Source organism: Chamaea fasciata, unplaced genomic scaffold (genome assembly GCF_029207755.1).
Source record: "Chamaea fasciata isolate MVZ Bird 193981 ecotype frontalis unplaced genomic scaffold, bChaFas1.0.hap1 SCAF_5, whole genome shotgun sequence".
NCBI lineage: Eukaryota > Metazoa > Chordata > Aves > Passeriformes > Sylviidae > Chamaea > Chamaea fasciata.
The window spans coordinates 66,495,291-66,510,595 of record NW_027094090.1 but is presented as its reverse complement, the minus strand read 5'-3'; the positions used below and the strand labels follow the sequence as shown (position 1 = coordinate 66,510,595).

The window sequence follows — 15,305 nt, the reverse complement described above, 5'->3', positions numbered from 1 at the left end:
AAGGTAAAATCTTGGACACGTTGGGAACATTCAGGGGCACTGAGAAAGGTTTAATTTCCAACACCTAGAAATGCAGTGATAACTCAGCTAAGTCAATTTACCACAAAAGAAAAAACACAAATCCTAAATTAAAATTTAGATTTCTTTTTTAACAAGATGTAACAGGATTTTTTTTGCATGTCAGATTTATATCTGATATTTTAAAAAGGGTGTTTTATTAAAAAAAATGAGGTCTTTAACTTCTAAAAACTGATTGCAGGCATGCATTTTATAAATTGGTTGAACAGACAGTGCATGAAGAACTGAAGTGTAGATCAGAATAAAATGGCTAACTGTACTCTGAAAAATTAAACTGTAAGGCTGGAGAAAACCCTCAGGAAACTTGGATGGCAAGATTATTGAAAAAACTAACATGGTCTGACCTGAATTGCAACTGAACAGTGAGCCAAAGGCAGAGCAGCTACAGAACTGTCATAAAGACTAAACACTTCTTGAAGTTAAAAAAAGATCAAGTGACAACATAAGGCTCACCACAAAACTCTCATACAGATATGCCTACATGTTGATTAATATTTTAAATGCACCAATACCATCTGTAACATAATAACTTCCTCCCTCAGAGACATATTTAAAAATAAATGATAGTCATGACCATTAGTTCAGTTGCTTTCAAACAGAAAAACTCTGTCCGTAGAAGTTTACATGAAACTTACAGAAAAATCTGAGAAACGCGCATCTAGTAAAGAAACTAACGAACACTTAAAAATAAATCTGCAATAGAATCACAGCTAAAGAAAAGGTGGGTTGCAAAGCAAATCAAAAAAGGTCTACCCTGAACACAGCACTTGGATAAATATCAGTTATTTTATAAATAACCTTGGATTTGTGGGAGTACTGTCAAACATAAGCCTGGAAGTCATCTGGACCCAATGCATTTGGCCGCAAGCGCTCCCTGTAAAGCCTGCATGCTTCCTGAGGAACAGAACACAGCGCTGGCAAGAGCCCAGAGCAGCTGGCAGCCCTGACACCCCACTGCAGCTCCAGCAGACAAGGTGAGCTCTGCTGCCCTGGGCTGGCAGGAGAGCAGAGCTCAGCTGCTGGCACACAGCCTGGGCAGCTGATACCCCGCAGCAAGGGGATGTCACCGATACACAAGGCAAACACAGACAGGTTCCGGTTTTAGCACTGCCAGCGTCCTCGGCGGAGTCTGGGGGGCAATGCTTTGGTTGTCTCAGAGGCCACTCAGCATTCCTGCGCCTTCTGCAGCTGAACACACGTGGCAAGCCCAGTCACTGTGGCAGAACGAGATCTTGGGCTGCTAGCGAGGCTTAGACTGGAAAACTCGGGCCATTCTTTAGACTGGAAACCTAAGCACGCATAATTGTGCCGATCTCTGAAAACAGAGCTACGATACAATAATTCAGATTGAAAAGGACAGCACGAGGTCATCCAGTTTAACCTCTTACTCTAGGCATGGTCATCCATGAGATCAAACCAATTTGCCAAGAAATTTATCCAGTCGCATCTTGAAAATCTTCTACTTTTATTCATTATTTCTCATCCTCCCACCATGCAGCATCCAGTCTAGTTCCTCTTCTCAAAAACAAACTCATCGTATGGGAAGGCTGCTATGAATCCTCTCAAAGCTTTCTCTTCACCCATTCCATCAGCCTCTGCTCACAGGGCCCGTGCCTCAGCCCACCAGTGATCCTGGCACCCCTCCTAGAAGATGTCACTAATTGACATCTTTTCCTGCACTGGGCAGATGGAAGTTGGACAGAGTATTCTGCATGGCTGAACAAGTGTGACGCTGCAGGCAATAACCACTGCACAAACTCCTCTGCTGCCACAGTGCACCCCAGCCTTGTGTTCACCTTGCTGCCCCCCAGGGCCCCAGAGCCTTTTCCAGAGCTGCTCCCCACCCCGTCAGAGCCTGACCTCACTCTTTCCTAGGAGTTTTATTTCCACCAGCCTTGTTGAATCTCACTCCTGCAGACTGAGTCCCTGTGAAGGGCTCTGCCCTCCAGCACACCAGCCAGGTGGTGCCACCTGAACAAAGGGACCTTGTCACCTCCACCCAGGTGACAAAGCTGTCAGACACGACTCAGCTCCTTACAGGCACTGGGTAGTGATCAAGCCTTTAATCAGGCTCTGAGCCTGATGCTACAAGCAGCTTTTCTCCCACCTGGCTGCCACCCAGCCCCTGGCATTCTAACCAGGAATGACAACAGTGCTGTGGGAAACAGTGATGAAAGCCTGACTGAAGGCAAGGTAAAGGACAGCCACTGCTCCTTCCTCGTCCACAAATCCTGACATTTTATCGCAGAAGGCAACGAGATCAGGCATGACTAATCCTTGACAAATCCATCCTGACTGTGCCCAACCACGGTCTTGTCACTGACATGCTCAGCAACGTGTTCCAAAAGGATTCATTCCACAGGGACTGAAGCAAGAAGCACCATCCTCTAACTCCATGGCTCGTCCTCTGGCCTGCTCTGAACACCGTGGAGCATTCGAGACTCCTCCCCAGTTTCTTTAGTCATTAAGGATGATAGAAATAAGCCTTCAGCGGCGTCAAACAGCCATCTCCTCACCCTCACACCCATCCTGTGGTCTCGCACGGATCAAATCCTCTCAAGGAAGCCCTGAGTCAACCCTCACCCATCTCTGATCACAGAGGCCTGGGGGATCTCTCTGGTACCTGAGCAGATTGGCAGATCACAGCAAGCTGCAATGTTTTGTTAAATGTGTTCCCTCTCTATTTGCATACTGTGGGAGACTGTGGGAAGCCAAGTGGGAAGGATGAAGAAACTGAGTAATCCGTCTGGGGGATCAACAGTAGTCTGTGTTTCACAGTGAAAGTTCTCGAGTTCCACAGGCAGGAGGTGAAAAAAAAAAAAAAACAAAAAAAACCCCAACAAAACCAAAAAAATCACCAGCCCTCTTTATTCCTTTCCTCGATATTTACCCAAGAATGGGAACCTTCAGAAACCAAAGCATAACCTAATGAGTTTATAAAATCAAAAGGAAAATTCAATGCTCATTTGTTACTTCCAACCAAACTCTGTTCTGAACAGAGATGTTGTGAGCAAAGAGTAAATGATTCACAAGTGTTGGCATAAGCAAGGCTGATTTCATTCTAGAGTTCATTAAAAAACATGTTCTATGTAATAAAAATACATTTACAGTTCTATGGTTATACATTTTAATCTTGTTTCCCTCAACCCTGCTGCTTAAGGAACACAGTCATGTGAAAATCAACCTCTTGCCAGGGCACTCCTTAGTGAGAACTCAGTTCACCCAAAGAATTCACTCCACTCTCTAAAACCAGTACCAGCAAAAGGGGACAGCGACAAACCACCTGAGATGAATGACAGCGGAAATACAGCATGTATAAAACAAATTCCATCCCAGAACTACATTAAAAAAATATTTGTACAGTTCAGGACTTGCTAATATTTGCGTTGACTCATCCTGAACTGACTCTATTCCACCATATGCTGACTGTGTGCTCACATTGCCAACTGCTCTGGTGCAGAGACTGACACTAGAGGGGAAAAAAGCCCTGTAGAGATGTTAATTCCTGATACTTCTCAATGGATCTGCAATTTCATGGCAGGAAAGAGTCATACATCAAGAATGAGCAGAAAACAGATTAATGGGAAAATACAATTAAGACAGCAGCTAAATGTTTGGGGTTTTTTTTTTTTTCCAGAGAGTTTCTGTCAGGTGTTGGTTGTCAGTTTCGTTTGTTTCCCTACAGCTTACAATATCCACACTCTTTTGTTGCTGATCTGCCTGTTGGGCATTCACAAGATGCACAAATGATTTGTTACAATGAAGTCAACATAAAACTGTGCTTTGAACGTGAGGTATTATTGTAGGAACTCCACAAAATACAGGGCCCTTCTTGTTTCCACTTTAGCCACGTAAACAAGTTGCTTCGATACATAATGTGTGTGTGTGCCTTAGGGCATAACCTGTTGCACGAAACTAAACTTGTGCAATTTAAATGATTCCAACATCAAAAATGACATTAAAACAATTATGCTACTCATCTCCCAACAGCCAGCCCCGCGCTGAAGGGTGAAAGGAAAAGAAAAGTGCTTAAGCAAGAGGAAACCAGCCCAAAAGAATACAAGAAAAATATTTGGGAAGAAAAAAAAAACAACGCATTTTAGCTACAAATAAAACATTGTACATGATGGTACAATCATTTACTTCTAATAAAATTACTTCTCTAACACATTATACTTCATGTTTTAGATAAGCTCCTACCTTGATTTAACTGCACCTGTTGAAAGTGCTACTAAACATACGGGTTAATAGCACCTCTTGATGACAAAAACCCTGATGTGATAAAGTTCTGAACGTAACCGAGATGCTAATGCAGAGCATGTGAACACAGGCTAAAAGGGAGGATGTTTCCCACTGGAAGCTCAATCTCTCTATGGCATTTACAGCACTTCTGTAACTTGGAAGCACTAACACTGTCTTTCATCACCCGTAATTCAGGGTTGTCACGCAGCGTACAAGGGATGCAAAGGATCAGTTATACCTGGCAGAACCTCAGCCAGTTACTTCTGAGCTGAGATCATGAAGCACCGAATTCAGGCAGTCACGTTCTGCCTTTCCAATGACAAAACACCTTAGCAGCCACTCTGCTGTGTGCAAACCTGCCCAATCCAGTCCAGAAAGTGGCTTTCATAAATTAAGGGCAGCCTTTTTAACAGGCCTCCCATCACTCCAAAGACGTGAAGACTAATGTGAAGTCATTCACGTGGTAACAAGTTTTGCAAGTTAAACACCACTGATGTTTGCAATACATGTAACTGTGACAAAAAACTTAGGCACTGCTGATTTTCACAGCTTAAAGGTCCACAGAAGAAGCCTGGCTGAATGGAAGGCTAAGGGCAGAAATACCCATCCAGTGAGAATTAAAAAAAAAAAAAAATAGAATAAAATACAGCATCTTCCCCCTTAAAGTGAAAAAGCAGTGAGAATATAAAAATATTGAAGTAAAATAACCCATTTTTATGAAAAATTATTACTCGCGCATTTTTGTAGTGAAGTCTGCCATTCACGAAGTTCTACTGGACAGAGCAGAATTCCAGAGAACGAAGTGCTCAGCAGCAAACCCCCAGCTCAGTTTCAGCTGTGTATAAGCCTACGTGGCATATTGACCTTCTTGCTGTTGGTGCACTACTAAAATTAGTGCCCTCACTCAAGTGTTAATCAGCACAATTATATGCAGAGCACATGAGGGTGTCACAGCACCGACCACTGTCTCTCTTCAATAATCAGCTCTTTCTGCACCAAGTCACCTGCTAACAAGCTCAACCTGTGAAGCGCAGATCTCCTTTTCCCAGATCAATCTTCAAAGACTGTCTAGCATTCAGCAATTCACAAAGAAACATTAACAACCGTATTAAGTATGAAAGAAAGTGAATTAGTGATTTTGTCCACAAATTCCCAGACTTTCAGATTAAAGAAGCTCGACATGAAACAGTAGAAAAAGTTAATTAACAAAAAAAAGGGATGCTAAATATAAATGAATGACAATTCTCACCCAGTCAGAAAGGAGACAGACCTCAGGGCTCTCAAAGGCCCACAGACCTGAGCTAATTCAGCCAAATGGAAAGGAGGAGAGGAATAATTCTTTTGATATACGCACACTGAATGGATTCCGCACTGAGAAAACACAGCACACAGTTTCAGAAGGGAAGTCTTGAATGCATTCCCAGCTTTAGCAGAAAAATAAAGAAAAAAAAGCTTTTCCTGGATAGAAACTATAACTTGGAACCCTCTTTAAGTCACAAACATTGGATTTTGAATCTTACTCCTGGAAGATGGAGGAGACAGAATGGAACAGCAGTACAGCCACTTGCTCAACATGTCAACTGCAAAGCCCAATTTTAAATTAAGTAGTAAACATATTTTAGGGGCATGTAAGCAAAAAGTTCAACCAAAATAGGGTGGGTTTTGTAACAGCAATTTGAAGGTATACAATTTCCAACCAAAATGGCTTACAAAGGACTAACGAGTGAGGAACTAGTGTAAGATTCTCACTAGGGATGTTACACAACAGCAAAAAGTATTGTAAATCATAACCTGAGCACACACAGCAGGACCCACACCTACTTCAACCCTTCGGCCACGCACAGACCTTCCTTCTCACAAATCCTGGCCAAAGCACGCTTCTTAAAACTTTTCTGTCATTCTCTCAAAACCATCTGCCAGTTCACACCAAAATTAAATCCATGTTAAGAAAAATCTGTATTCCTCATTTTACTGCAAGGCGATTTTTTCCCTCCCCCCCAAAATAAGTTACTGCAGATAATTCCACGTTTTGGAGCATTCCAGTCATAGTGAAGTGATGAGGAAGCCTAAACACATCCCTGCAAAGAGGATCATAAAATGGCTGAGGTAATTCTCCTTCACCCATAAGAAGTGCTGCTGCCCTCAAAAAAAAAAGGCACACCTATGATTGTAGGCCTTTTGTACAATTACTTTGGATAAATAATTAATCCTCACAAGCAACAACATCTGTTAAAATTAAGCTACGTGCACAGCAAAGGAAGATTTCAGAAAAGCACATAAATGTGTTACGCTAATGTAAGGCACACTAATATGCCATAGTTGATGAGATAAAAAAAACTATGTAGATTTTTACCTCTGTCCTCTCCCAAATTCCTTCTCTCCCTTCTCATCAGAGTTACTGAGCTGCACAGTCAGAAAAACACTGGAATACTGGTATTTAACTGAGCTGCACCTAGCAATCACAAGAGTGTCATCTGCACTCCCAAACTGAGCAGAGATGAATAATGAATCACTGAAGAATCTTATTCTCCACATCCACCCAGCTGAGGGAAAGAAGGCAGTTACTTCCTGAGTCTCCAGCGCAGGGCACAACATTTCCTAACAACCTATTTAAAAGCCTTTATTCTGCTTGTTCTTTCTGCCCATTTCCTTTTCCCAGGATTATTCTGAGATCCCTCCTTTCACCTATTAGCACTAATTCTCAGCCTGAAGCTTTTGTCATCCTCTTCACGGATGTCCTCCTCTCTTCCAACAAAGACACACTGAAACCTCTTCCGCAGAAGCCAAAAACGCTTTCAGAACTTCACGTAAGTTTTTAGTCAAAGCCAAATCCAAATCCAAAAGTATGAGTGCTCTGAAAGAGCATCAGAGCATCAGTCTCCTCCTCATCAAGATCAGATCCACGGCATTAACTGGCAGTGGAGGAGTGGTGTCTTCCACTGGGACATTTTACTTCCCAAACAGGATGGTGTTGCTTAGCTGTGTTGATTCTGACATTTATAACATTTCAAGAGCTTTGGGATGATGCCCTGAATCCTTGAGCAAATCAAATGTTTATTTTTAAATGTTCCCATCTCTCCAAAGAGAGAGAGACCTAAGATCAGCCTGGTGGGGGCTTCTGGCTGTGAGATCAGATGCTGCAATAGGTTGTGTGGGTATTTCTAATAAGGAAAGCTCCTTTTCAGAGCTAAATAAATTCCTTTTGTTGCCTCATGGTTCGTTTCTGTTCATCCAAGAACTGATACCCACTTATAACGCGTCAAGTCTAATAAATTATGCCGAGAGTAAAATACAAAAAACACAAAAAAAAAAAAAAAAAAAAAAAAAAAAAAAAAAAAAAAAAGAATAAGTCTAGCAACAGGTTAAGCCTGAGAGAAAAACCTGTAGGTACAAGATTGCTCAAAGACAATAAGCTACAACACAAACGTTCAGAAAGATTTCCCCTCCCTTCAGCCAAAGATAAGTATTTGTCTCCTGAGACACAATTCCACTAAAAATCAGACCATTATTCAGACAATTTCGTGATTCCTGTAAGGAAAAAGGGTATATAAGCCTCATCTCATTGCATTAAAAATAGGGTAGGATTTGTGAGGGGGTGTTTATACATACATATTATATATATTAATATATATTAATAGCATATATTAATGCCAGGAGCTATCAACTACTATGGAAGAGACAGATCCTGTACAAAAAAGAAATCAGATTTTAATTTCTGAATGATGGCAGTTCACGTGCTGCCTTGTTTTAATCACAGAAACAAGTGACAAGCAGCACCAGAAGAAGTGTGTGGCCCCATATTCTTTGGAATCCACATCCACATTTAATTAGTTCACAAAATTTAACCACCCAAGGTAGCTGGTACCTGATCATTTGATAAGAAGGATCCAAAAATTCCATAAAGTCAATGTCAAGCCTACTGTCTCACGTGGAAAGCTGCACTTGTGGAATGTTTCAGGCAGTGAAGTGCCTGCTCCTCCACGGTGCTGCTCAGGAGAACTCCACGACACCACACGGACTGGGCCAGGAAAAATGCATTTGATACAGACTCCAGTGAGGCTTCGTTCTGGACTACCAGTTATTATTACTTGCCTGTTTTCCCAAAGCCTGGCCGTCATTCCGCAGCCCACTGGAGCAGGGGAAGGGGAGGAGAAGGGAGGAAGCAGGAGCGGTACCAGTGCAGAGACAGAAATGTGTAACCACACACCACACAACCTGATGACAATGCAGAGACCACAGAGGAACAGGCATTCAACAGAGCACCCTAAAACAAAACTCACTCTTCACCTCTCTGCCACATTCACAAAGCAGAGGAAAATCTCTTTTTACTGGACAGCTGATCTCCATCCCTTCCTCCCTCCCTCCATAAAGAGTGTATTTTGTGTTACACCTGAAATTCCAAGTCTTCACCCCACGACCCGATGTTATTCTGTGTGCTTGCAGTGAACTGCCCGAGATGGGCAGAAATCTACACACTGCCTTCAAACTCCTTCTGATGCTGTGAAACCAAATTCTGGGAGACCCTGACTGCCTCCAACCAGCTGCTCACCCTTGTTGGCTTATACTATTTATTTTCCAAAACAGTGATAACAGTCGCTTGATTTTAAACGCAGTCCTTAAGAGGAACTGCACGCAGCACACAGCAGCAAGGACTGCATTTTTCCCTCTGTTTTAAGGGCATCCTGGACCAGGAGCTCCCACCCGAGGAAGAGCAAAAGCAGCCCACTGCTCACACGCTTTCATCATTTAAATAGCAACAGGAATAAGAAGTAGTACATAAATTAATTTTAAAACCTTGTACACAGCTCAACAAACAGCTTAAAAGCAGCAAGCGTGAAGCTCCTTAAGTTTACTGATGATTGTACATCACTTAGCATTCCAGTTTACAAACCAAGTTGCTAAAATTAAACTGAAGAAGGCAGTCACGTGGTATTTATTCCTGTAACTGTTATACATAAGTTTAACTCCTCTGATTTCTAAAGCAATGATCACTAGCAAAAGCCATAATGGTGCTCTGGGCCAGGATTTTGGCATCTGATCACGCTCATTTTGGGGAGCACACATGCAGTACAAGACTACTTCATGCTTTTGGGGGGTTGGGGGTTCTTTTTTTCATTGCTTGGTTTGGGGGTTTGGGTTGGGGGTTTTTTTCTTTGGGGTGTTGGGGGTTGTTTTTTTCTTTAAAGAATACAATCTCTTCCTAGGGTGAATCTGTAAAAAGGGTTTTTTAAAGGAGGTCACCTGCCAAAAATTTGGATTATCACGAGATCTCTTCAAGCACTGATCTAGATATTGATAGAAGATCTTTCTTTTCTTTATGTTTAAATGTCAATACTGCCTTAGCAATTGCAAAACGTGATGTATATTGGAAAGCCTCAATTTCCCCCAAACAGTACAGAATTTTCCAGTGTTTAATCCAAGGTTACTAATAGGGGAGGGGAAAAAAAGTAAAGTTCTCTCGGGATAATTAAGGGAAAACAGACTATTTAATATTCTTTGGACGCAACATCATCACCAAATCAAGGAGGATTTTTTGTGATTTCCTAAGATCTCTCAGTTCCAATGGCACTTTGCAAAACCTGCTTCCCAAGGCTGCCAATATAACCAAACTCTCCCTTTCTGCTGCACAGGCCACGGTGCTGCCACTGCAAGCGCTCAGAATATCACTTAGAGAGAACAACTGGTATCACCACAGAAGGAAACCAAACACACTTTGTCCTTGTATTCTTCCCCGCTACAGATGGTGACTCTGACCTTTCCAAGAGAACCAATATCAATCTGAAAATACCATGCAAAAACATAATTATGGAGACCTTGTGGGTTATGAAACCAAGTTGTGCTGAAAAGATTTTCTTTTCAAGGTCTACCGGATTGTTATCTTCAGAGAAAAAGAATGGAGATAGAATTATGATCCACTACATTCAGCAGACGCAGCCATTTTTCTGTGTGTTCAACAGATTATGTCAAAAATTATGTGGAAGAACAACAAAGCATTATCCATGCAAGGAAGAAAGTGTGACCCTCAATAGCCATGCTACCTGCTGGCAAGCAGCTGCAATCTGATTTCTGTCAAGGATCTCAAATCACCACTGAGAACACTGCTGTTCCACTGTGCCCCCTAAACACGAGGGCATACAGAAAAAACCTTCAAAGGAGTTCTATACTGGAACATCCAGGGCACTACCAAGTTTATTCCCTTCTTCCCCTCCTGCCAGCTGAGCCTAAAGTGTCATTTCACAACGTTTCTTTCCTCAAGTACTAGTTCAGGTAGCTGGCATGACTGCTCTTCACCAGTTATCCAACACACTCACTACTTTCAGAGTACAGAAATGTCCCCTCAGCTCTTTCGGTCTCTAGCTTTTATCTCACATATACAAATATTGACCATTAAGACAAAAGTTCCTCTGTCTCACTAATGTCTCAAGAATTAAATGGACTGTTAACAGCATCCTAGAAATCTACTTTGCTGAAAAAAAACCCCCCTGTTCTTTCCACCTAACAGTTTAGTCATGGTCCCCACTCTGCTGACCATCCTCAAATCCCTGAGGCTTCCTTGCATCACCAAACTGAAGAGAGTTTTAAAAAAGCTTTATTTCAGTTTTTGGCCCTGGAGGCACACCTGAAAGATGAACATAAGACCAGCACAACTACAACCTTTTTTTCACAGCCTGGCAGTTCCACCTAAAGTGCTCCTCTCCTTTCTACTTAAATCCATAGCAGGTAGAGTGAGGCTGACACATGAGAAGGCTGGATTTGGCACTGGAAAGCTGGAACATCAGCAGGAATTACCTACGATGCAGGAGCACCTCCGCACTACTGCCACCATCTATCACTGTTAACTGTTCACTGGTGACTCAGAAAGAGGAAGCCTCACACAGTTTCCAGCTACCTAGCTTCATCCTTTAGAAAGAAAGAACACTTGGGGGAAAAAAAATTACTAACTCAACCACCACCAACAGGACAATGCTGAAAGGAGCAACGGCTTCTAGAGAAATACAGCATCACGGACAAGACTTTTCGGGAACATAAACACTAAATGCTGGAATAACACACTGCCACCCCAGTTAGGAGTCTAACATCTGAACACGCTCAATACACATTAGAGGAAGAATTATAGCAGAAAGAGTCTGCTCTAAGTTCTGCAGAGAATTTGAAGTAATCCCGGCTCCAGCTTAACAGCAAAAAAAAAGCACAGTTAAACTACTAAGTTCAACAGCCCCACTGACGTCACCTGTTTTAGTCCAAGCTGCTTTTTAGGTACAATTCCCCTCATATGTTTAATGGATCAAGTAGAGAGCAGCTGTTCAGCCCATGCTCCAGCTCAAGGCAAGGCAAGGTATTGGATCCTGCCTCGATAGGAACCACGGGACACAAGGAGCCCTGGGGAATAGAGATAACCACAAAATGTCTTGTTTGATTTCCTTACAGAACTGCAGAAAAGACAGAACACAGGGTGTTCTCCTGGGTGATCGCATGACAGTTTCTGAGGTCCTTACAAAGTGCTGTGACTTGATCAATGCTTCAGATAACCAAGCACGCTTGAGGAGGTAGTTCTGAGTTATTCTGAAAGTGAATTGAATTATAATTTCATGCTGCAGCTGGGGAAAGACAGAAGGAACCTTAAAGCTGGCAGAAATCTAGAGAGCCAACAGGCAACTGCCATTGAAGGAATTATTTAAATGCAATGCTCTGGGATACAGAGAATGCCTTGGAGCAATGCCTGTGGAACCATATATTGCATAATTAAACACCCAGAACAGAGGAAAGCTTAAGTTTCTATCAACTAATAACCAACTCAGAAATGGGGCTAGTAATAGAATGACACAGGGCTGACATATCAAATATTTTTGTAATAGATAGTTAAAAAAAACAAACGACCAACCAATGAAGAAGTGAGAATCAATCTGATTTTCAGAGAAAGAATGTACTCATTAGAAGCTCTGCCAGTCTCTTAAGAGCAGTACCCAACGCTTCTAGGAGGTTAACACATGGACAACTCCATTTTTGCAAGCGAGATGCTCATTACACGCTACAAAGACATGGAAAATACTTCTGACTCTGGAGAAATGCTGGTGAAAGGCTGGAATACATCCATCACAATAAAGCACAATGTTCTTCAAGTGCTTACCCCAAGCCAGGTGAAATTCCTTTCAGAAATACTTTCCTAGTTAAACTCTCTGACTCAGACATCCAAGGTCTCTAACCACAAGAAGACCACAGAAATGCATCAAAGCAAAAAGATGTTTTCAGCAGTACCACACTGTTTTAGCTGAAACATAAATCTGACCTTAAAAGTAGATCAGCCAAACGTGGGAAATTTCAATGCAGGGCGTTAGACACCACATTTGCATTGCACTGCTCATTTTAAGGCACAATCACCTTGTCAATAAGCAAGTCTCAGGTGAGTGGAATTCCTTTGTCCTTGAGTTTCACAGCACCCCACCACTGCCCAGTTTTTAGGGAAATCATTGCTATCTATGGTGCAAAACATACTCACTGTCTTTCCTTTCCTCTTCTGGCTTCTGATGAAGAGGTTTCCAGGGAAACTTTAAACCACACACACACCAAAAAAAAATTATTTTCCAACTCAGAAAAATACAGCTCCCACTAAAGCACGCTGAGGAGGGTGATTCCATGCCAAAACCAAGCTCCTGTTTACTGGTTTCATCAATTCCTCCTTGAATATGCATGGCTTTGCATAACTGAGCAATCGTTTGCACTCTGCTCTGGGCTTCTTGTAAAGAATGGTCGGTTAACTCATCCACACTGCTCTGAAAACTGTCGTGTTTTTCCAAGTCTGTGTTAACTACAGGAATACTTCCCACGTTTAGTTTTGAGCTCCTCAAAGTGAGCTTTCAACGACATTCCCCGTTTCTGAAAAGAAAGGGTTTTCTGTCTCTTCAGGCTCAGCACCAAAGGATGAAAATAAAGCTCCACGCCCCAGCTGTAGCACTTGCTGAGAGCAGCTGATGAATCCAGCTGTGCTGCAGCACAGCTGGGGAAGAGACCACATCTGGGCAAGGCTGCAGGACCGAGAGCTACAGGGAGCACGTGCATGGCATTCCCAGGATTGTGTCCAAAGCATCCCTCCAGCCTGCTGCCCTCAGGGGACAACCCCGGGGCTGGGAGTGCCTCGGGACAGGTAACACGCTCTTTTCATCTCCCCACTCATTCCCTGAGCTCCACCGAACCCAGAGCATCTCCTGGAAATCAACAAGCAACACATTTATTGCTGCACCTTCCCAAGAAACAGGCAAAGAGAACCCAGAGACACCGGTGCATTGACTCACAGAAGGCTGGGGTAGCAACCAGCCAGGGCTCACGTTTTCAGGTCCCTTTAACAACTCCCAAACCCAATCGATTCAATCACTCAATCAATTCAACCACTCACGCTGAGGTGACAAGAACAGCAATACCATCAGGGACAAGCACGTGTGTGCAGAAGAATAAAGAGATTGAGATGACTATCAGATAATGGCATGAGTCAGCCAGCATCGTGGCTCCATGAGCTGAGCCCCTGGTCTGAGATAAACTTTATGTAAAGCACAAGTACAGCACGTCCAAGAAGTCTGTTTTAAAAGTGATGTGCTGAAATACTCATAATTAAGTCTAAAACTCCAGTCCCTGCAATTAAACTGGAACTCGTTTTAGAAGGAGGCTGAAGGAGAAATGAAGATATTTTCTGGTCCCCCAACAGACCTGGGAAATGCCTGGTTCAGAGTCTAAACAGAGAAGTCTGTTTAATTACAGAAAATCCTATTAAACTGATCTTCCACATGAAGGGCTGAAGTGACCAACTCCAAAAGGCTGTAGAAGACACAATGAATTCAGAATTTAATTAGAGCACACTGTTAGCTAACTATAATGCCAGTAATTAGCATTCTCAGTTTTTACAGCTCGATGCAATAACATCCCTTTGCTTTTAAAATGCACCCTTCTTACTTTTGGACCAAAGTTATACAATTCTACCAGTGTGGTAGTAATTACAGTGATTGCGTAGAGAACAGCAGCCTAGAAATACCTGTAAATGTTTAATTAGGGGATTAAGGAAAGACAAAGGAAAAAACCCAAAAACCTAAGATAGAGAAATCACTGTTCTCTAATGTATTCATATTTAGTAATTGCTTAATCCATTCTAAACCATGGCATTTTTCTCGCAAGATTTCCAAAGCATCCTCAAACGTTAAAACTGATTTCAGAAAAAATGTTATTGTATTCCAAGGCAGTCTCTTCAATATGAAAACAGGGCTAGAAATGAAAAGAATTTAAGAATTAAAATACCTACCTGCAACTGAAATACAAAAAACACCAGAAAAGTTGAGTGATTGGTATTCCAAATATTTGTTATCCTGGTGCTACACCATTATAACTAAAATTTTTATTACATTACTGCTTCTAAAGAAATCCTGCCTTTGCAACAAAAATTATTTAACTTTAGGTTTCCTGCGTTCCAGGATGACAAAAGCAAACGAAGACAAAGCGTCACACACCTTAACAAGTGCCATGTTGTGATATTTACCATTTGCTAAGGATACAGCCATAAAGCGAAATGACAAGCTCATGAAATGATTTCAAACTATCTCAGAAAAAGATACTTACTTTCTTCAACTCAAGCTCTTTAAAAAGCCAAAAGAAAATTGCAGACAGGTTCAGTGTAGTAGACTAATCACTAACCACAAGTAATTTACTATTTCAGACAGGCTACCTGGAAGCAGAGTACAACAAGTACTACCAGCACTACCCTTTGAGCGTTTCCCATCTCCTTCACCTCCTAAAGCAATCTTACAAGAAGCATTGCCTAAAATAGCAACTATAAAAAAGCTACAAGAACATGGTCGCGTCTGAACTATGGAAGCTTTCATTAAATGCGCTTGGATACTTTAAAAGCTCAACAGGGAAAGTAATTTTGTCATGATGAAAGCTGACTGACACATCAGGGAACTTCTGCAGAGGGACACTGGGTGTGTTTTCCAGAAGAACAGTGA

General features: G+C 42.1%; 1 protein-coding gene across 9 annotated transcripts in view; it reads right to left on the bottom strand.

The window, feature by feature from the left end:
• The window catches only part of ERC1 (ELKS/RAB6-interacting/CAST family member 1), a 246,477-nt gene that overhangs the window by 221,052 nt on the left and 10,120 nt on the right, over positions 1-15,305 (bottom strand). The window lies entirely within an intron of this gene.